At 40.7% G+C, this 22507-nt stretch overlaps 1 non-coding gene across 1 annotated transcript; it reads right to left on the minus strand.

The window, feature by feature from the left end:
• Positions 1-2675: 2675 nt before the first annotated feature.
• Positions 2676-2824, minus strand: LOC114111249 (small nucleolar RNA SNORA62/SNORA6 family). Its single transcript, XR_003587332.1, has one exon. It is a non-coding gene; the product is annotated as a small nucleolar RNA SNORA62/SNORA6 family (small nucleolar RNA).
• Positions 2825-22507: the final 19683 nt, after the last annotated feature.

Below are 22507 nucleotides of genomic sequence, written 5' to 3' on the forward strand. Positions count from 1 at the left end.
GAGTGGTAAAGAATCTGTCTGCCAATGCAGAAGGCACAAGAGAGAGTTTTGATTCCTGGGTCCAGAATGATCCCCGAGAGAAGGAAATGGCAACCTGCTTCAGTATTCTTGCCTGGAAAATCCCATGGACAGAGAAGCTTGGTGGGCTACTGTCCATGGGGCTGCAAAGAGTTAGACACAACTAAACATACAGAGACTTCACTTTAGGAAGGAGAAACTTTCTTGGTTGGGTGGGTTTGAGAAATCTTGCTGAACATTCCTGGGCACAGAACACCTTTCTAAGATGAGATTTAGTTAACTCAGTGCTGAGCGGGCCCAGAGGGATGCTCTGTTTCTCTCATACAGTTCTAATGAGAAAGGGTTAATAAGTTCTTCAACAGCTGGAGCTATTTTGCAATCAAGGACCAACATAAAAAGACAGCAGGCCAGGCACAAAGGCCAGCCTGCCAGAGCTGTTGGATTAGAGCTCCTAAGAGAGCCTCAGAGAAAGTACTAGTCGTGACTTCTGACTTTATTAAACTTTGTGTGGTGGCAAAGTTTGTTTGAACTTCACTAAATCCTCCAAATAAAAGACTAGCTTCAACCATCTGGTTCTCTAGGATGAAATAATATAATTCAGGACAGGCAATTATCAATAATTGTTTTAGGACAGTTAAGAATGGAAACTCTTAGTCCCACCTGCTCTGTTTCCCCCTTGAAAGTATTTTTTCCACTAAACCTTTTGAATAGAAAGTTGAACCAGGAAAGTTTTTTTATATCTTGCTTTGGGTGTTGATTCTATCTCATTTAATCCTAGCATAACTTTGCCTTGAGAATGCAAATTTGCTCCCCCTGAACAAATATACAATCTACCTAGATTTTTTTTTAACTTTGCTTTCATTATTGTCTGCATTTATGTTATCTTTAAATTGGTCCTTCATTCTTTTCTTCCTGACTTTCAGTCCCATGATATTTTGGGGTTCTCTTCATATGCAACACTTTCCCAAAATATTTTCCTATTTTTCTTTCCTATTAGCCTTCCAAACCAGATATACTGAAAAAGCATTTACTGAAATGTCAAAAAGGATTCTTCTATTGAGATATATTCTAATGTCATTTTCTATAATTTTGAAAACAAGAAACCCAATTTTCAATCTGTAGCCCTTACTTCCCCAGACTCCAGAGTTTTGGGGTCACTTTCTCAAGTACATCTTCTCTGGAGGTTTTCTATGACTATGAGTAAGAACAGAGCCTTATTTTGAGCTCTAAGTTCAGAGTTCCTGGATGATCTCAGGGGGAATTCCTGTCATCTGCCAAGTGCATTTTTCTTACCTGAAAAGTGAGGTAAGTGCCATCTCCTTATCTTCAGGAAAGTGAGAAGGCTAATGAGGGGGCAATGAAGTCTTCAAGCTTGTTCTCTACAGAGACAGGTGCCCTGAACCTAACCTGCTTCCTGTACAATCCACACTACCCTTTGTGATCCATCTCCTCTATCTCATCAACTGGTCTCACTGAACCAGGCGCCTGAACACCAAAGGCCATTTCAGCCCTGTCTGTGAGTGCTCTTCCTTCTGTGGGATAAGTTTTCCCCCTTGCCTGCACTAGACCTCTTTCAACATTTCCATCCCCTTTTTTGAGCAACCCTCCCTGATTTTCCCCAGGTCAAGTTCACTACCCCTTCCTTGGCAACCTCCACTGTTCACTATACATTTCTCCATCACTGAATCTATCACCTACATTGTATATTTACCTACATTGTGCATTTTTTCCCAAAGGTATTATTCTGCCTTCTCAACTAAACATGAGCTTTTAGAGTCAAATATTGTGACTGATTCATGGTTGTGTTCTCAGGACTTGGTTTGGCAGTTTGGCAAATGGTTATAGAATAAGTGAATGCATGGCTTTCTAGACCAGGCTGCATTTGATTACTATAAAGAGAGTTTTGTATAGGACTCTTTGGTCACAAGCAACAGAAACAAACTTGAGCCTCATTATGCAAAAAGGAGAGAATTTGTTATGAGTTCCAGGATGTCTCATGGAACCCAAGTGTAGGAATGCAGCCAGACTCTAGGGCAAGAATAGAACTAGATTTTTTTTTTTTAAAAGAAACTGTTTTCCATCAACTGAATTTTCATTGTAAGAGTTTGTGAAAAAACAGTTTAAGACCACTTAGCAATTTTTCTTACCCATTCAGTGGCCTGAGCAGTGGAGCTGCAGGCCAGTCTGCAGTGGCAGGCTGAGCGAGGAACTGCTGAATAGGTGCAGAAGACACCTGCAAGCCTTCAGACCAGTCCACCACCTCAGGCTGAGCAGCAGTGAACTCTGGAGCTGGAGTGGGACATCCACCCTGAAGTTTCTCCTTGGTCACAGCCTTCTCAGCCATCACCTGCTCTTCCTTTTCAGTCTGCTCAGGATCTCTGTAGAAGCAGAGATCAGGCATGACCTCCCACGGGTGTTCACAGGAGATGGCACCCACACGTGTGCAGGACTTCCCAAATGAGCATCCACCACACTAGACCCACTAAGTGAGCTCCCTTCCTAGGATCTTGCAACAGGATACATCAAGTTAGTTTGAAAACAGAAAGATCAAGTAATGCCTGAGAAGAGTAAGAAATACCGGGGAAAAGCAGAAGAAAGCACAGGCTATTTTTTAAATGTCTTCATCTCTCCTTAAAGCTCTCATGTTAAAATTATACTTTTATAGCAAGTATTACTATCAAACTTCATTCTTTAGGCCAGAGACCCTTGAGGTGCTAGCGAGAAACTCGCTCCCATTTAGCACACTACCTATACTTGTGAGTTCATCAGCCAGTGGCTTCAACGCCAAGCTCTAACAATGTGCAGATGGAGCTAGAAACTTAAAAAGGTTGCTTTATTTCTCATTTCTGCTCCTATGTATTCATTTTCCACCTCCTTCTCCTCCTCTTCCTCCCTCTCTCTTTCTTTCCCTCTTTCTCTCTCCCTCTCCCACAGACTCCCTATGGGTTTATTGTTTTCTCAGATCACATGAAGAAACTATATGTTATATATCTAGGCACCTATAGAGTCTAATAAATATTCTCCTGGTTTCAGCTCCAAATACCCAGTAAGAGAACCTGGTTGACCCAACTGGGGTCAAATGTGTACCTGTGGACTAATCATCTATAGCCAAGAACAGCAGAAATTCCAAGAAAATAGGGCAAAAATAGACACCTCCAAATGTGTCCATGAAAATGATATAATCAGCTAGCAATTTAAATGCCAAACTGGAGATGAGTTTAAATGATTAAACTACATTGTAAAACACTATATTTAATGACTTTTCAGCCTCATGCCACAATAGATTCTATTAAAACATGTGCCTCTGAAATTAATTTTCATAGACTTAATGGAGTCCTTATAGTTTTTAATGTGGCTGTTTGTGTTGTTCTTTAAGTCCCTGATAATCAACTCCGATATTTCTCTAGAAAAATATGAAGCAATATGCCACTTAAGGCATATGTTTCTCAGTTATTTAATATGTAGTGTGGCAACTATAGGTGTCTGGTATTCCTAGAGCTTTTTCAGTTCTGCTCTCATTTAAGATTCATGCAAAATCTTCAATCAAGTCAGGTCACTAGGAGATATTAGTTGTGATAGAAGAAAATGTGGAGGCTTTATTGATACTCTGAATTTCCATGCTTGTTTCTAAAGGGGAAAAACATGTCTTTGTCAACAAATTACATTTCATTTTCTTTCCAAGTCTGTTATTCTGTTGGCTTCCACGAAGTTAAATCTGGGTAAAAGGGGGCTGTCTTTATTCTTGTTCTCTATAGGTTGGGGAACTGAGGATGGATTAACCATTTGACAGGATGTCAAAAAGCCTTCTGAGTCTGGGGACCAGCTCACAGTGTGTTTGGAACTGGGTTGGACAATCTCCCAACAAGTAAAAATTACAGTTTCAAAAATAGAAGGGCTATCTTGAAAGGTGAGCTGGAGCAACTACGGGGAGGTTTTCCTTTGGAACTTTGCCTCCTTGTAGCATGCCAGAGGAGTACATGAGGATTTACATACCTTTGATGTCTGTTATTTTAGATTACTGTCAGCGAATGCCCATTCTTCTTCAGTGATGGCAACTGGATTTTCTAACAAAGAAATATTATCTTACATGTAGCTTCCCAGGTATGAAATAATTATTATTGACAACCCACCAAAATTAAGACTGGGAAGAGACTTACGGTTTAGTCAGTAGATATTGTGAGCCTATAGTAATAATAGGACTTCCCTGGTGGCTCAGATGGTAAAGCGTCTGCCTACAGTGTGGGAGACCTGGGTTCGATCCCTGGGTCAGGAAGATCCTCTGGAGAAGGAAACGGTAACCCACTCCAGTACTCTTGCCTGGAAAATCCCACGGACAGAGGAGCATAGTAGGCTAGAGTCCATGGGGTTGCAAAGAGTTGGACACGACTGAGTGACTTCACTTCATAGTAATAATAATATTAACATTAATAATAGCACCAACACATTTCTAATAGTACTTTATAACTTAGAGATGTCCTCATGATATGGTGAATGTGAAAGCATTTTGTCTTCAGTGATAAAAATATAAAGTTTTTATATTACAACCAATCTTTTTGAGTCATTTAAGTTCTTATATGTTGTGGGTGGTTATGAAAATTTGGAAGGCAATGAAGACATTCGTCATTGCTTCAGGGAGGCTTAATTTTATCTGAGGAGGCAAGATTATTACTATGAGACGAACAGAAAAAAGGACAACACTAACTTGTATGATATGGTTTCTAAGAAAGAGGGAATCAAAGAGATGTAGAACGAAAGTTCCATTAGGTCAGGGAATATTTTTTACTCACCACTGTATCTCTATCACCTAAAACAATGCCTGGAATATAGTAAGTGTTCAACAAATATTGGATGATTATTAATGAATGAGGATGGACTTAAGCATCACATTAAGATGGATATAATTTGAATGTAAATGGAGAACAGAGGGAATTCTAGATAATAGGAAAACACCATATGTAGAAAATGAGCAATGAGTATTCTTTGGAGGAAATACCACTGAAAGATGGATTGTTTTGCAGTGGCCACGGAATGGCTCATAAACTGAAAAGAGCAGATGCAGGAAGAACAATTGGGAACCTGTCAAAATTACCCTATATCTAGTCCACCACAGTACTCCGTTGACTTGGTCTACCAATTTCTCTCCATCTCCGCTATCTCTGTAGCTTCTCTCAGTCTTCTCTCACCTGAACACTGCAACAGCTTCCCAAACATCCATTTACATCCACTCTTGCCCTGCCCCATACATACTGGAGACACCACAACCGGAATGGTCTTCACAAAATTAAAATCTGATCACATTGTTTTTCTGCTTCTCACTGCTCTGAAGATAAAGGTAAATAGCTTGGTCGCTATGACCTTATGTGGCCTTGTCTTGGCCTGCCTGACCAGTATAATACTGAATCACTTTGCTCCTCACTCTTGTAGTTTTCCCTGCAATATTCTTCTCTGACTCTTTTGAATGTGCCATGCTCCCTCCCAAATCAGGGCCTTTGCATGTGCTCTTCATTCTGTCTGGCAGACTCTTCTCACCACGCTTCTTCCTTTGGGCATAACTCAAGTCATTTTCTTGGGGAATCATTCACAAACTTCTCTAGTATACGCCAACTCCTGTTATTTTATTACATGTTTTCAGACTCTGATATGCATTTCATTACCATGATCTAAAGTGAAGTTGCTCAGTCATGTCCGACTCTTTGCGACCCCATGGACTGTAGCCTACCAGGCTCCTCCGTCCATGAGATTTTCCAGGCAAGAATACTGGAGTGGGTTGCCATTCCCTTCTCCAGGAGATCTTCCCGACCCAGGGATTGAACCCGGGTCTCCCGCACTGTAGGCAGATAGATGCTTTACCATCTGAGTCACCAGGGAAGAATAATTATTTCCATGACACTCTTACTCCTCTGTTAGACCATAGACTCCATGAGGGAAGGAATATATCTTTTTTGCTCACCATTATATTCTCAAAGTCTGTCTCAGTTCCTGGAATTCAACAATATTGGTTGAGTGAGTAAGTAAATAAATAAGTGAATAAGGGTCTGAATAGTAACGGTGGCACTAGAAATTGGAAGCATGGGGTCAATGCAGGCAGCTTAGGGGATAGAATTAGCATGGAAAAGAGCATGGTGTTAGTGTCAGAAAACCAGGGTTTAAGTCCTGACTTTTCTATCAATTGACATAAATTATTTTGGACCAGTTCCTTACCTATTTTTAGTCTCTATTTCCTAATCTTTAAATGGGAAACTGTACCACTTGGCCCCAAAGGGTAGCAAAGAATGAATGAGAGAATGCACACGAAAGTGCTTTGTAACCTATAAAGCTCTTCACGAAATTATCTGTTTTATAGCCAGAAATGACCTTAGAATCTTATCTGAACTCTGGCTGTATAGATAAGGAAAAAGAGACGAGAGGTTAAAGGACTTTTCCAAGATCACTTCTCTGCTTCGTAAAAATACTAATGATGGCAATGATTTTGATATTAACATCGCTTGAGCACTTCCTATGTACTAATCACTCTACCAACGTAATCCTTCCTTACCTAACCACTGCTATAAAGCTATCCTGCGGAGATGATTTCTATTTTATAATTAAGGGCTCCTGTTGAAGAGTCAGGGCCGCACAGATGAGGTGGGATGAGAACTCACGAGTCCTGGCTTCTTGTGTGGCCATGGGTTGTTCAATTCTCTTATCGTGGGGAGGAAAAGGGAGAGTTAGACATGTCTCCTAGTTTCTAGCTTGATTTGACCACTCGCTGAGTTAGATGAGAAACTCAAGGTGGGAAAAAATGAGTTTCCTTTTTGTGATGATAAAATTGTGATATTTTAATAGGACCAATTTTAAATGAAATTACTGAAGTTTCCAGAGTAAGAAACAAAATCCTTAGGATTTTTTAACTGGTATTTCAAGTTCTTGTGAGGATTTTATTTCCACTTATGGAAGAGAAGAATGGAAGTGTTTATTATTGTGAAGTTCTTTTACAAGACATGTTGAAATGTGAAATTCATAATTTTATTGCCGTGTTCAGTATGACATGCAAATAGGTCTTGATTATGAGTTAAACAAAGCAAAGTGTGTTATTTTTAACCACTCATTTTTATCGTGATACCGCAGTTATTGCTGCCAGCTTCCCCAAGGCAGGAAGGCGCGCTCCGTCTCTCTCTGGTTTTCCTTTCCTCCCTCCTACCCTTCTCTCGTCCTTTGTTCCTCTCTCCTCTGTCCTTCCTTCCCTTTTCTCCCATTCCTTCTTGTGGTATTTTATCCAGTCAAATTTTATTCACCAGAATATGTACAAGAAACAGCTATAAGTGCTTTTCCCTCATAGGTTGTCTCTGAAGGATATGGTGTCTGTGCTGCCCTGCATGTTAGTAGCCTGACAGCTTATTCACCCAACAAATATCTGTTGAATTCACTTACTTTGAACAGTGATTGAAGAGGAAGGCAAAGGGCAAGAAAAATGAAGGAGTGAAGCAGACAACAGGGTCAGACTGGAGAGATGATGATCTGTCCCCCGCCCCCTCAAACTACTACCATACAGAGCATTGCTAGAACCCCTGGCCTCTGGTCTTCCACTAGTATCCTCAGTGATAATGGTTAGACCTTATTCTCAGGGCCCAGGCAGTGTTCTAAGTACCTTTGAATTCTCAAAATGACTTTATGTCACGAGCCTATTACAACTGGTGTGTGTGTGCTCAGTGACTTCAGTCATTCCGACTCTGTGCGACCCCATGGACTGCAGCCCACCAGGCTCCTCTGTCCATGGGATTCTCCAGGCAAGAACCCTGGAGTGGGGTGCCATGCCCTCCTCCAGGGGACATTCCTGACCCAGGAATCGAACCCCCATCTCTTGTGTTGAGGCAAATTCTTTACCGCTGAGCTTCCACAGAAGCCCCTATTACAACTGCTGCTGCTGCTGCTGCTAAGTCGCTTCAGTTGTGTCCGACTCTGTGCGACCCCATAGACAGCAGCCCACCAGGCTCCCCCGTCCCTGGGATTCTCCAGGCAAGAACACTGGAGTGGGTTGCTATTTCCTTCTCCAATGTATGAAAGTGACAAGTGAAAGTGAAGTTGCTCGGTCGTGTCCGACTCTTCGCAACCCCATGGACTGCAGCCTACCAGGCTCCTCCACCCATGGGGTTTTCCAAGCAAGAGTTCCGGAGTGGGGTGCCATTGCCTTCTCCGCCTATTACAACTACTATGTATCAAATGAACACACATGGAACAGAGGCACGGAGGAATTAAGCAATTTACTTAAGTGGCCCAGCTAACAAATGTGGGGGAGAAATTTGAACCCCAAACCCATACTTGTGACATTGCTTAATGTGGGTACAAACTGCATTCCTGAATATTGAGAATATACTGGTCCTTTTTTTGGAGAGAGAATCCAAGGAAAGCAGGAGAGATTGGAAGTCCAAACTCTGGCTGAATGAAACTGCTAACCTAGCCCTGGTGTTTAAAGTGACTGTCATTCTAAGTAGCTTCTCTTTCCCAGGCTTTGAGACAGTCTGCCATAAGCCACCTGTACCTTCGACCTGGAAATGGGCATGTTCGTTACTCACTCAGCCTTTGATTTGAATGAGTGATGTGCAGAGGTGGCTATTGGGTGGCTTCCACCTACCACATTCTGTGGCTACATTTATGGTCATGTTTGTGCATTAGTGTTTTCTGCTTAGCTAAATTGTGCACATTGCATTTAAGGCCAGGTTTGGCTTGTTTAAAAACATCCAAATTGGGATTAAGTATTCAAACTGTAATCTCTTTAGTAAGCGTCTGTCCACTGGATTTGTATGACATAAAGTGGGTTATTGAAATACTGTGACTTTAATATTTTTTATCCTCTATGCAGAAATGACTCTTAAATGAATTTAGAAACTAGGAAAGACATTGGACAGATACCAAAGAACAGAGCAGATCTCATTATTTTTCAGGCCAGTTATAGCAGAGCCCACATCTGTGTAGGCTTCTCCATCCAAATTCTTTCCTTTAAGCAGTAATACACTGTGCTCCTTGGTACAGGATAGTAAATTCCCTGGGGGTTTCTAATATCTCCTCTTTCTCTGTTTGTAATGGTGTTGTTCTAAGCTGATACATTTCCCCTTATTCTTTACCCTCGAGCTGCTAGAGAATTTGAATCATCCAAATCTAGAATATTTCCAGGAATGCCGGGGGGGGGGGGCAGGTGAAGTGGGCTGGGGGTTAGGAAGGGGGATTTGAAATCTACCCATTTGTATCTAATTGAAAAGTGTGCAGCTCTAGTTAGTATTCTGCAAATATTGAATATGAATAATCAGATAAGACACTTACTGGTATAAAGAAACCAATAAATTTTATTTTTGTGGTACATTAAAATAAAATTCAGATAAAAATTTTAAATCATAGCATATCCAGAATAACCATTTGATAGCTATATATAAATCTACTTTAGAGATATGCAAGCACAAATTATGGAATGCCAGAGCGCGTTGATTTAGGCTGCTTTTTCTCTAATATAAATAATGCAGAGTGCTGCAAATATTCAAGTACACTTAACTGAACATAATTAAAATATTGGAATATATTTTAAAAATAAATAATTAAGTAGTTAGAAGTATCTGCAATACTAATTCAAAGTGATATTCATATGATGATTATATTATGCAGTTTACCCAGTACTTTTGCTTTAAAGTGCAATAATAAAATTTGCATTTAATAAAAATCTTGATCCTGTAATATTTGAGAAAATGGGAAGATTCTATTTCAAGTACAAAACACAACCCTTGCCTCTCTGATCCATCGACAGATGGACTGAGAACAGACATTTTTGCCTAAGCTGAGCAGTGTGCCTGCGGAGAGACTGCTTACTCCCATCATCACGGTTTTAAATGCTGTGTCAGGAGTTTTGTTTGCCTGTCTCCTGTTCTAGATTTTCGACTCCTCTGGGGTAAGTGACCTATGTATCTCTGTACACCCAGTGTTGAGTATAATGCTGGTGAGTAGTAGGTGTTTAATGCGTGAGTGTGTGCATGCTCAGTCGCGTCCGACTCTTTGCCACCCCATAGACTATAGCCGTCCAGACTTCTCTGTTCTTGGGATTTCCCAAGCAAGAATACTGGAATGGGTTGCCATTTTCTCCTCCCAGGGATGTTCTCGACCCAGAAACTGACCCAAGTCTCCTGCATTGGCAGGGAGATTCTTTACCACTGAGCCACCTGGGAAGCCCTGGGGTTTTCATCAGTTCAGTCAGTTCAGGCCCTCAGTCATGTCTGACTCTTTGCAACCCCATGAACCGCAGCACGCCAGTCCTCCCTGTCCATCACCAACTCCCAGAGTTCACTCAGACTCATGTCCATTGAGTCAGTGATGCCATCCAGCCATCTCATCCTCTGCGTCGCCTTCTCCTCCTGCCCCCAATCCCTCCCAGCATCAGAGTCTTTTCCAATGAGTCAACTCTTCGCATAAGGTGGCCAAAGTACTGGAGTTTCAGCTTCAGCATCATTCCCTCCAAAGAAATCCCAGGGCTGATCTCCTTCAGAATGGACTGGTTGGATCTCCTTGCAGTCCAAGGTACTCTCAAGAGTCTTCTCCAACACCACACTTCAAAAGCATCAATTCTTTGGTGCTCAGCCTTCTTCACAGTCCAACTCTCACATCCATACATGACTACTGGAAAAAACCATCGCCTTGACTAGACAAACCTTTGTTGGCAAAGTAATGTCTCTGCTTTTCAATATGCTATCTAGGTTGGCCATAACTTTTCTTCCAAGGAGTAAGTGTCTTTTAATTTCATGGCTACAATCACCATCTGCAGTGATTTTGGAGCCCCAAAAGATAAAGTCTGACACTGTTTCCACTGTTTCCCCATCTATGTCCCATGAAGTGATGGGACCAGATGCCATGATCTTCATTTTCTGAATGTTGAGCTTTAAGCCAACTTTTTCAGTCTCCTCTTTCACTTTCATCAACAGGCTTTTTAGTTCCTCTTCACTTTCTGCCATAAGGGTGGTGCCATCTGCATATCCGAGGTCATTGATATTTCTCCCGGCAATCTTGATTTCAGCTTGTGCTTCTTCCAGCCCAGCGTTTCTCATGATATGCTCTGCATATAAGTTAAATAAGCAGAGTGACAATATACAGCCTTGACGTACTCCTTTTCCTATTTGGAACCAGTCTGTTGTTCCATGTCCAGTTCTAACTGTTGCTTCCTGACCTGCATATAGGTTTCTCAAGAGGCAGGTCAGGTGCTCTGTATTCCCATCTCTTTCATAATTTTCCACAGTTGATTGTGATCCACACAGTCAAAGGCTTTGGCATAGTCAATAAAGCAGAAATAGATGTTTTCTGGAGCTCTCTTGCTTTTTCGATGATCCAGTGAATGTTGGCAATTTGATCTCTGGTTCCTCTGCCTTTTCTAAAACCAGCTTGAACATCTGGAATTTCACGGTTCATGTATTGCTGAAGCCTGGCTTGGAGAATTTTGAGATACTGTTAAATTAATGAATCAAAGAGTGAATGTTTCTACCCTTGCTCTCTGTACTCAGCACAGTAGCACCCAGGCATGCTTCTGCTCAGGAATTTCCTCTGCCTGGGATGCCCTTCTCCCAGATATAGGCAGAGCTCACTGCCTCTCCTTCTTCACACCTTTGTTCAAATGTCATCTCTTCCAGGAGGCCTCCTTGACTACTGTTTTTAAATAAAATTGCCCCCCACACCTCAATACACACTTTCTAGCTCCCTTTGTATCACTATGAGATGTTGTGTAATTTACTTGTTTATTTGGATATTCTTATTCACTCTAAGAAAATGCAAACTTCATAGAGGTCAGGATTTTCTATTTGTTCACTGCTGTATCCCCAGCCCACAGAACAGTGTTTCATTCCCAGTAGGTGCTCAGTAATAATTTATTGCATGAATGAATAAGTGAATGAATGAGTTACAGATGGGGAAAAAGGGTTACCCTGAAGGTCTTAGGTCATATAATGAGTATGATTGTATGATATGTTCAATATTTTTAGGCTCAAGAATAGTATCAGACACACTTGAGTATCTTTCTGTTTCACTGGCCATTTGATGGCTCCTCAAGTGCAGATGGAAACTGGATGTGTTCATTCACTTAAAATGCTTGCCCACTGTCCAATGCTCAGTGCGTGTCCATTGATTCTGTGATCTCCTCCGGTGATCTGAGTCTGCTCTGAATCCTTGGCCCAGATGGATAACATTTTAGTCTTTTATTAGGGCCAGTATGGATTCTGAGCTTTCCTGGGAACTTTGCTAGGTAGCTCCCTCCCTCAGATGTTCAATGCCCTTGTCCTTGCCTTTTATCATTGCCCACTTCCAAACTCTTTACGGCCTTGGGTATCATCATAGTATCATTCTCACCCAACACCTCACAGGTCCAGGAGCACAAAGGCCAGTCAGAAATTCTGGACCTGTTGCCTTTGCTTGATGTAGGGCAATATGGTAGATTACAGATGGCTTCAAATTCCTTGCCATCCTCTTTTTTGAGAGGTGATGTTGCATCTAAGCTGGTTTTGTGACTGGCTTTTATCAACAGAATATCGTGGTCGTGATATTCACTGGCAGCTTCTACCTCTCCTTCAAAGCCCTGTCATGTAAGAAGTCTGGCTTTCATGCTGGACAGACCGTGCAGAGAGAGGGGCCCTAAAGCTACACAAAATGCAGCTAGGCCTACCTGCATCCCAGCTGTCTCTAGCCTTCCAGCCGCTCCCAGCTAGGCACCAGTCATGTGAATGAGGTGTCTCGAAGGTTCCAGCCTGTCAGCCATCTAAGAGACCCAAGTGAGACCAGCAGAAGAACTAACTGAGCCCTAGTCAACTCTCAGAATTGTTAGAAATAGTGAATTATTGTTTTAAGCAACTCTATTTTAGGGTAGTTTCTTATACAGTAATAGATAACTGAAATAGACAAGTTAAAAACCTCTTTGGGCCTTTATTTTCTTATCTAAAAAATGGAAACAATAATCTCTATTCATGAGGTTGTATATAAAGCACCTAAGACAGTGCCTGAGAGACAGAATTATTCAGTAAATATCAGTTTCCTTTCTCTCCCCTCCCCTGGATGAGGCCTTAAGCTCCAGGCATATCTCCAGTTTCATCAGTCATCAAAACTTCCCTCTCTCTGTCTAGCCCATTTCCTTTCACGAGTTATTTTGGATAAGACAACTTTATAAACTCATCCTAGAGAATATGGACAATAGCTTCATTTGTTGGTGCTTCAGGGATATTTGCATTTCAGAGGAGGCTCTGGTAAAGCACAAATCTCTTTCTCAAGGATTGAAATTTTAGCAGCAAATTTCAGCCCCAGTGATGAAGAACTAGCACTGGAGTGTGAGAGGGGAGTTTGGGGGAAAGTTCTGTTGGAACTCCTCCTGCTTTCCTGTTTTAAAGTCTTTAGCCTTAGGATCATAGCTCACCTCAAGACTCAGCCGTGCTCAAGGCCAGGACAGCTCGTAAGTGTCTTGCATTCTGTAACCATGTCAGTTTTACTGTCAGGCATCTCTGCTTCTCTTATTCTTTCCTTAGTTTTAAACCCTCCATAGTCTGTTCATTTTTACAAAGGCTACAGAACTGGGTAGGAAGGCAAACTCCACTGGCATTTACCCCTCAAGTCTTCAGTTGTAAAGCCAACAGTTTTGGAGAAAAGAAGATGGGAATGGCAGAGACTGGGTTCAGAAAATGACCCCCCCAAGCCCTGGCTGGTTAGTTTATTTTTTTCGAGAGATCTTGTCTGCTCAGTAACCACAGATTTTGTTCAGGGATAGATACAAGTTCTGTTTTAGAGAACACATGTAAAGATTTCCATTCCCACCCTCATTTTTATTATAAAAAATAATATAACTATAGTAGAAAAAAACTTTCTCTACTTCCAAAAGGAAAAAGTTTCCTTGAGAAAGATCGATATTTATTTTCAAGTTAAGTCAATGCTATTCAAATCTAATATGATTATGTAGAAACAGAATATTTCCAACATTGATTCTTTCTTTTGTTGGTGTAGGACAATGCATAACAGGCAGATGAAATTCTTAGAAAATACCACAAACTTCAGGAGCTTTTTTTCATTCAAAAATTTTAACAGGGCAAATAGTCACGATGATTGAGGAGAGTAGAATGGTGAAAGGGTAAAGAACAAGATAATAAAATTAAGAACGTTAGATTAAAAAAACAAAGTGTAAAAGGTCTGGATAATGTACCAACTACATGATTGATCAAAGTATAACTATAAACTGGATATGTCGAAAAGCATGTTTTTATATTTGTGCACAATAGAGAAAGGGGTATAATAGATATGTTGTCTAAGTTCACTTCAAATTACAGAAGAATGTTTTGGTTTTGAAATCATTGTTGAGATCAAGCTATTAGGCTAAGAAAGAGAAATATTTTATTGTTCCCTTCCAAACTTTGGTTAATTGAATTTGTAATGGTTTGGCAGTGTATGCATGGTGAAGATTGATTGCTTTCTCTTCAATTTTATTGTCATCTTGCAAATAGGTGCTGTAGCCTTTTCATTTCCTTGCCTTGAGCAATGTAAAAATCTTTTCCTCTCATCAGAGAGGTGGTGAGGAAGTGTGATAAAATTAGGGTACCTGGGTTTAAGAGCTGGGATAAGTCAGTTTCTTGAAACCTCCACTTCATCACCTATAATGTGGGAATAAAATCTTGTCCAAACCTATCCCAGTGAGATAATGCCTGCACCATGAGGATATAATGCTCTTGAATTGGGGAGAGTCTAACCATGAGAACCATCCTGTACCTGGTCATTGGCCCTGTTATTACATTAATTTGGAAGGATGTCAGATGGCAGCTGGCCATGTAAAGTGGTCTGGCCCTTCTAAGAGCTTTCATTCTGCCATACAGCCTAATGAGGGTAGGCTATCCAGCCAGTGATGGGTTCTCCTTACAGTGAGAGTGAGTAATTCCAATTTGGTGGATGAAACAATCTTTGGCAAAAACAGATATTTCAAAAGAGATTTCTTTTGGTTCTGTGGATTGTGAAAAGCACATATCCAAATCTTTTAAAATTAATTATTTTAACTTAGAAGATTAATACAAACAAATATTAAGAACTGTAGAAAGGGAGTAATATAAAATAACAAGTGCCCCATAGAAACTGTTGAAAGTTTCTCTCTTTAACTCTTATCATAGTTACCATTACAATTTCTGCCTATCGATGTACCAATTTTGAGTAACATCTATTGGTTTCTTATTATGGGATATGAAGTATTAAGTGCAATTGCAAAAATCACTGATTTTCCATCTTAAACTACATTCTCAGTTTTTGTTAGTTGTATTTAGTTATTACAAATGTAATAAGAATAACTTTGTAATGATGCTGTTGCTGAAACTCCAGTACTTTGGCCACCTCATGCGAACAATTGACTCATTGGAAAAGACTTTGATGCTGGGAGGGATTGGGGGCAGGAGGAGAAGGGGACAACAGAGGATGAGATGGCTGGATGGCATCACTGACTTGATGGACGCAAGTCTGAGTGAACTCCAGGAGTTGGTGATGGACAGGGAGGCCTGGCGTGCTGTGATTCATGGGGTCGCAAAGAGTCAGACATGACTGAGCGACTGAACTGAACTGAACTAATTTATTTCCTGCTGTGAAAAATTAACAGTTTACTTACACCCTCTATAGTTCTTCCCTTTTCTCCCAATTTGACTATGTCATTTTCACATTGTTAAAGTTTATATTAGTATTTTGTTTTATGATTATAATGTTTTCTGTATTTAACTTGTAATTTGATTAAAAAAACTTAACACCAATATGAAAGTCCAGTGATAATGCAAATATTATTCACTGCAGTCCAGGGAGTCTATGGGTAGACCTAAAGAGAGAAACAAATTCTGTATCACCAGCCAATTTCCCTCAATAGAGAACTTTCTGAGTGTGTTGAGGTCAGATGGATTATTTTTAAATGTCTTTTTAGCTCTATTTATTTCCTTTGGTTCTACTGAACTTCTTTTAACTCACACACAGGCATTTCTTTGATTCTTCTTCTTCTTTTGGTTTGTTTTCTTGGAAATTCTTGTGAGTAATTATTTTTCTTGTAGGATTCACGTTTGTAGGTGCAAATGTTTTAGCTTTTTTTTTTTTAAAGCAAAAATCTTGTTCCCTTTCTCTAAATAGTGTGGTTGGATAAATAGCTCTAGGTTTAAAATAATTTTTCTTGCATAATAATTTCTTCTTTAAATTCATTACCATATTTATCTCTAGCATGAAGTGTTGCTGATAAAAATCTAACATCAATCCAGCCTTAATTTTGTTGTGAGTAGCCTATTGTTTTCTCTCTGGAAGTCTGAGCCTTTTTTTCTTTATTCTTAGATTTCTGACATTTCATTAGGATGCCTCTCTAAATAGGTTTCTATCTTTTTTTCCCACTCATACTGCTCATTGTTACTTGATCAAAAGATTCATATCTTCCCTTCTTTTCAGAGAATTTTCTTGTATTATGTCTTTGGTTATCTTCTCCCTTTTGCCGTTCCTGTTTTATGCTTTTAGAATTTCCATTAGCAAGTTCCATTAGCCTGATCCCAAAAATCTTTACGTTTTTCATATTTGCTCACCTATCCTTTTGTGCCATATTTTGAGAGATACCCTGGGGTTTTTCAGATCTCCATTTTTAATCTATAACACATTCAATTATGAAAATTGTCCACTATATTTCTTATTTAGACTTTATGCTTTTCTATTTAAAGAATTCCTTTTTTTGTGTCTGAAGACTTTAAGAAGAACAGCACCTTGTTTTTACAATCAGATGCATTGTCCACTTGAATCTCTTCTGAAACTAATTGAATTTTTTAAAAAATATTGTCTTTAATTTTCTGAATAATCTCTGTTCCCAGTGAGGCAAATTGCTTTTCCTTTTTTTAAATAGTCACTTTTACTATTTAATAATCCTTATAAAGTGCTTCCACATATATTCCTAGGAGTCCATTAGTCCTCTAAGAGAATTTTAAAATCTGGTTTTCACTTTAATAATAATCTTTTGAAATATTAATTGCAGATTCTGAAGCATCGAGTATGACAAGCAGTGTCAGAACCTGAATTTGCATTTGTGTTTATACTGTGGTATCCACGCTGTGTGGCAACATTAGCCTTGTGCATGCATGATGACTTGCTCAGGCCTAAAGTCTGGGAAGGACTGAATCCTCACGTGGTGCCTGGGCACTGCTTTGAGAAACATGGCTTCAACATATTTCACTTATGGATAAGATGGCTGTATCATTTATTATCCAAATTGGGACGTTTTCGAGCATGAAAAGAAAAATTAGTAATTGTGTGAGGATTGTAACATAAATTGGAATTGTCTGGGCAACCCAGAGTGCTTGGCCATCTTACTCCAAGATGAGCAGTTTTACTTTTCATAGTCTTCTCTCTGGCAGCTGTTACCGGGGTCCACGGTTGTCTCTGCCTCTGCTCTGTCTCTGCTGCACTTCTCAGCCCGCATCAAGGGCCCCTCTCTAAGCAGATCCCTCCCCACCTCGCCCCCCCACCTCCCCTCCCCCCACCCCGAGAACTATTCTCCAGGCTGTACCCAGAAGGCAAAGGCATTAATTGTTAGCTGATATGCAGGCATGGGGAGTGGGAGGGGGTGTTGCCTCATTGGTTCAGCTGTTCCAAGTGTACTTCTTCTAATTAATTGCTCTTATGATTTCTCACTCCCCACCCTTCCATCTCCCCTTCGCTCCAGCTTTGCATGTGTTGACTCTGAGTTTGGAATTTGTCCAGGACTTCTTTGTAGCGCCTCACTTCCGGTTTCACTGTCATTCTAGTCCCGTGTGCTTTCTATCTTCCAGGAGTGCCTCCATTTCTAGTCCCTGGATGTTGCTTTCTACTCTTCCAAGACAGTTTTGATTTAGTATTTTAAAGCATCTTATTTTTAGAGTTTCTATAGGATCTTTGGAGGAAGGGGAGGCAGGTAACTGTGCTCAGAACATCATCATGAACCTTAGCTCCTTGTTCTATGATTTTTGAATTTGAATCTAAATATGGATGTATCTGCTCTCCTGAGTATATACACACCTCAGTAAACAATGAGGTAACACTAGAAGGAAGGATCCATTTAGGAGACTACCACCTTTTCTATTCTGTTCTTTCCTTTCCTAAATAAACTCCTAGCCCAACACTTTATGAAGGGATCAATTCTCAGGAGCAAACTTTCTCTTTTTTTGACTGTTTCATGGGGCACGTGGGATCCTAGTTCCCCAACCAGGGATTGAACCTGTGTCTCCTGCCTTGGAAGTGCAGTGTCTTAACCACGGAACCATCAGTGAAGTCCCCCAAGGGAGAACTATCTTAACTAAAACTCTACTCCAGTTCACTGTATTCATAGCTCATACCTATCCTGAATTAAAGAGCGAATAGTTAAACTGTATAAAATAGAGGATCATTTTTTCTAACGTTCTTTGGATATGGGAGAGAAGAGTCAGAGATTGAAAAAAAAATTAAATATGTGTTGAGAAACAACTATAATCTTGGACTCAGTGGTGTAGGGGACAGAAACAGTTACAACAGAAGACTTCTTTCCTCCACAAGCCCACTATCCTGCAGAGCTGGAAATATATGCAGGGAGAGTTAGAGGACTACAGAGAGCACATCACATGTCAGTATCTAAGGGACATGTCAGGGCCTGGAGGTTCACAGAAGGCAGCTTCTGGCTGGGAGACACAGTCTGACCTTTGAAGAAAGAGTAGGAGTTGGGTTAGTGAAGAGAAAGTGAGCAACCTAGGTGAAAAGGACATCATGGCCAGGAGGCAGGAGGCTGCTGTGTGCAGTGCTTGGTGGATGATTCCATGACATGAGTACAGACTGTCCACATTTTATCACAGAGAGAAAGACTTATTAAGGGAGCTGACCTTGTGGAAGTTCTCAAATGCTAGGTTGGGTATTTGAACTTTAGCTCACCCAGAAAACTTGGAGAAAAACTATTTGATTATGGTTGTGTGTGAGAAGATACATGTGTTTAAGAAATGTTAATAAGGCAAAGCTGTGAAGGGTAGGGAGAAAATGATGGTGTAAAGATATGACAGAAAGATTGCTGGTAGTTACTCATATCAATGATATTAATAAAAAGTTAACATTTTAGATATAATGTTAACTGAGGCTTTGGGAAGTAAAACAGATGACAGTATCAGCAGTTATTTAGCAGCAAGATATACTTAGTGATAGATTAAAATTTTTAATGAATTTAAAAGTGAAAATAAATCTTAAAGTTTAATCTCAAAATTCCTTGTGAATGCCCTGAATATTTTAAGACTGAGGAATATGGCTTTCTCCTATCGTTTTCAATAGGATTCAAATGAACTTATTATTGAAAGATACAGTGTGTTTTTGTGTGTCTGTGTGTATGTGTGTGTGTTTGGCCAAAATCACATTAATATAATGAAACACCACAGAGTATGATCACTACATTCATTGTGTCAGGGTGCCTAATTTATTAGAAAAAGATTACAGACTTTTGGCAGATGACAGGAAAATGAGTAAGTCTCACATTTAAAAATGGATTTTTATTGTAGTCTCCTCTTTGTCTTTGTTGAGCCAATTGCTGTGGGGGTTACATGGAGATAAAGAAAGGGTTTTCCTTCTTGAAGAGTTTACTATTTAGCAGGGGTATAAAAGCCAATTTTATTATAAGTGAGTATAGTGAGTATAAGTATTAGTCTTGCTAAATAGAATCACTAAAACACTGACGGCTCTAGTGGAAAAGAGGAAAAAGAGCAGAGGAAAAGAGAAAGATGGTCTCTGCCTTCAGGGAGGCTGTCATTTCACCAGAGATGCTGGACACCAATATCCACAAAATTCGATTGCATTGTACAGCCGCAGTAAGATGAGGAGGGCCTGTAAGGGGGACAGGAAGTGCATGAGATGCTGAGAGAGGTTGCTGAGGATTCCAAACGTCAGGAAGCACTGGGGCAGGCCTTGAAGGAAGGGCAGGGTGTGGGTGGATAGACACAAAGTCCAGGGCAAGGATCAGTGAGGAGACCCACTGGCTGGTTTGGAGGCTGAGGTAGACAGAAGGGGAGCAGAGGTGGGAATGGTAGATTAATGCCAGCTGGTGGAAGGCTTGCATGTCCATTGATTTTAGATTTTACCTTGAAAGCAATGAAGAGCCACGAATGGCTTTTGAGTATTAGGAGGGGTGAGATAATGAACCAGTCATGTTAGGGTATAATTTGGCGGGGCTTGCAAGAAGATCCAAGCCAACCACAGAACCACAGAAGGCCAGAGACAACTGATCAAGACCTGGGCTAGATTACTGCACACGTATGACAGTCTCTAGGTTCATCCACATCACTACAACTGACTCAATTTCATTCCTTTTGATGGCTGAGTAATATTCCATTATATATATATGTACCATATCTTCTTTATCCATTCATCTGTTGCTGGACATCTAGATTGCTTCCATGTTCTGCCTGTTGTAAATAGTGCTGCATGTACATTAGGGTACATGTGTTTTCTTCAGTTATGGATTTCTCAGTGGTAGGATTTTTGAGTCATAATACATACATATAGAATCTAGAAAAATGGTGCTGATGAACCTACTTGCAGGGCAGGAACAGAGACGTAGAGAATGGATTTGTGGACGCAGCAAGGGAAGGAGTGGGTGGGTTGAATTTAGAGAGTAGCATTGATTTATATACACTGCTGCTGCTGCCAAGTCACTTCAGTTGCATCCGACTCTGTGTGACCCCATAAACGGAAGCCCACCAGGCTGCTCCATCCCTGGGATTCTAGCATGTATAAAATATTTAATAGATAGCTAGTGGGAAGCTGCTGTATACCACAGGGAGCTCAGCTTGGTGCTCTGTGATGACCTAGAGAGGTGGAATGGCGAGGTGGGAGGGAGGTTTAAGAGGGAGGGAATCAGTCAGTCAGTCAGTTCAGTCACTCAGTCGTGTTTGACTCTTTGCAACCCCATGGACTGCAGTATGCCAGGTCTCCCTGTCCATCATCAACTCCCAGAGTTTATTCAAACTCATGTCCATCGAGTCAGTGATGCCATCCAGCCATTTCATCCCCTGTCATCCCCTTCTCCTCCCACCTTCAATCTTTCCCAGCATCAGGGTCTTTTCCGATGAGTCAGTTCTTTGCATCAGGTGGCCCAAGTATTGGAGTTTCAGCTTCAGCTTCAGTCTTTCCAATGAATATACAGCACTGATTTCCTTTAGGATGGACTGGTTGGATCTCCTTGCAGTCCAAGGAACTCTCAAGAGTCTTCTCCAACACCAGAGTTCAAAAGCATCAATTCTTCAGTGCTCAGCTTTCTTTATAGTCCAACCCTCACATCCATACATGACCACTGGAAAACCATAGCCTTGACGAGATGGACATTTGTTGGAAAAGTTATGTCTCTGCTTTTTAATATGCTGTCTCAGTTCAGTTCAGCAGCTCAGTTGTGTCCAACTCTTTGCAACCCCATGAATCATAGCATGCCAGGCCTCCCTGTCCATCACCAACTCCCAGAGTTTACCCAAACTCATGTGCATAGAGTCGGTGATGCCATCCAGCCATCTCATCCTCTGTCGTCCCCTTTTCCTCCTGCCCTCAATCCCTCCCAGCATCAGAGTCTTTTCCAATGAGTCAACTCTTCGCATGAGGTGGCCAAAGTACTGGAGTTTCAGCTTTAGCATCATTCCTTTCAAAGTACACCCAGGACTGATCTCCTTTAGAATGGACTGATTGGATCTTTTTGCAGTCCAAGGGACTCTCAAGAGTCTTCTCCAACACCACAGTTCAAAAGCATCAATTCTTCGGTCCTTAGCTTTCTTCACAGTCCAACTCTCACATCCATACATGACCACTGGAAAAATCATAGCCTTGACTAGATGGACCTTTCTTGGCAAAATAATGTCTTTGCTTTTCAATATGCTATCTAGGTTGGTCATAACTTTCCTTCTAAGGAGTAAGCGTCTTTTAATTTCATGGCTGCAGTCACCATCTGCAGTGATTTTGAAGCCCCCCAAAATAAAGTCTGACACTGTTTCCACTGTTTCCCCATCTATGTCCCATGAAGTGATGGAACCAGATGCCATGATCTTCGTTTTCTGAATGTTGAGCTTTAAGCCAACTTTTTCACTCTTCTCTTTCACTTTCATCAAGAGGCTTTTTAGTTCCTCTTCACTTTCTGCCATAAGGGTGGTATCATCTGCATATCTGAAGTTATTGATATTTCTCCCAGCAATCTTGATTCCAGCTTGTGCTTCTTCCAGCTGTCTAGGTTGGTCATAACTTTCCTTCCAAGGAGTAAGCATCTTTTAATTTCATGGCTGCAGTCACCATCTGTAGTGATTTCAGAGCCCCCCAAAATAAAGTCTGTCACTGATACATGTATACATATGGTTGATTCATGGTGTTGTACAGCAGAAGCTAACACATTGTAGCAATATAGTCCAATAAATATGTTGTTAAATGAAAAAACAAAAGGCCCGGGCAGTAGCAGGGATGATCAGAAAGGTTGGAAGGGAGATCTTTTGTGAAGACAAGGTACAGGAAC

This window comes from Ovis aries, chromosome 1 (assembly GCF_016772045.2).
Source record: "Ovis aries strain OAR_USU_Benz2616 breed Rambouillet chromosome 1, ARS-UI_Ramb_v3.0, whole genome shotgun sequence".
Lineage (NCBI taxonomy): Eukaryota > Metazoa > Chordata > Mammalia > Artiodactyla > Bovidae > Ovis > Ovis aries.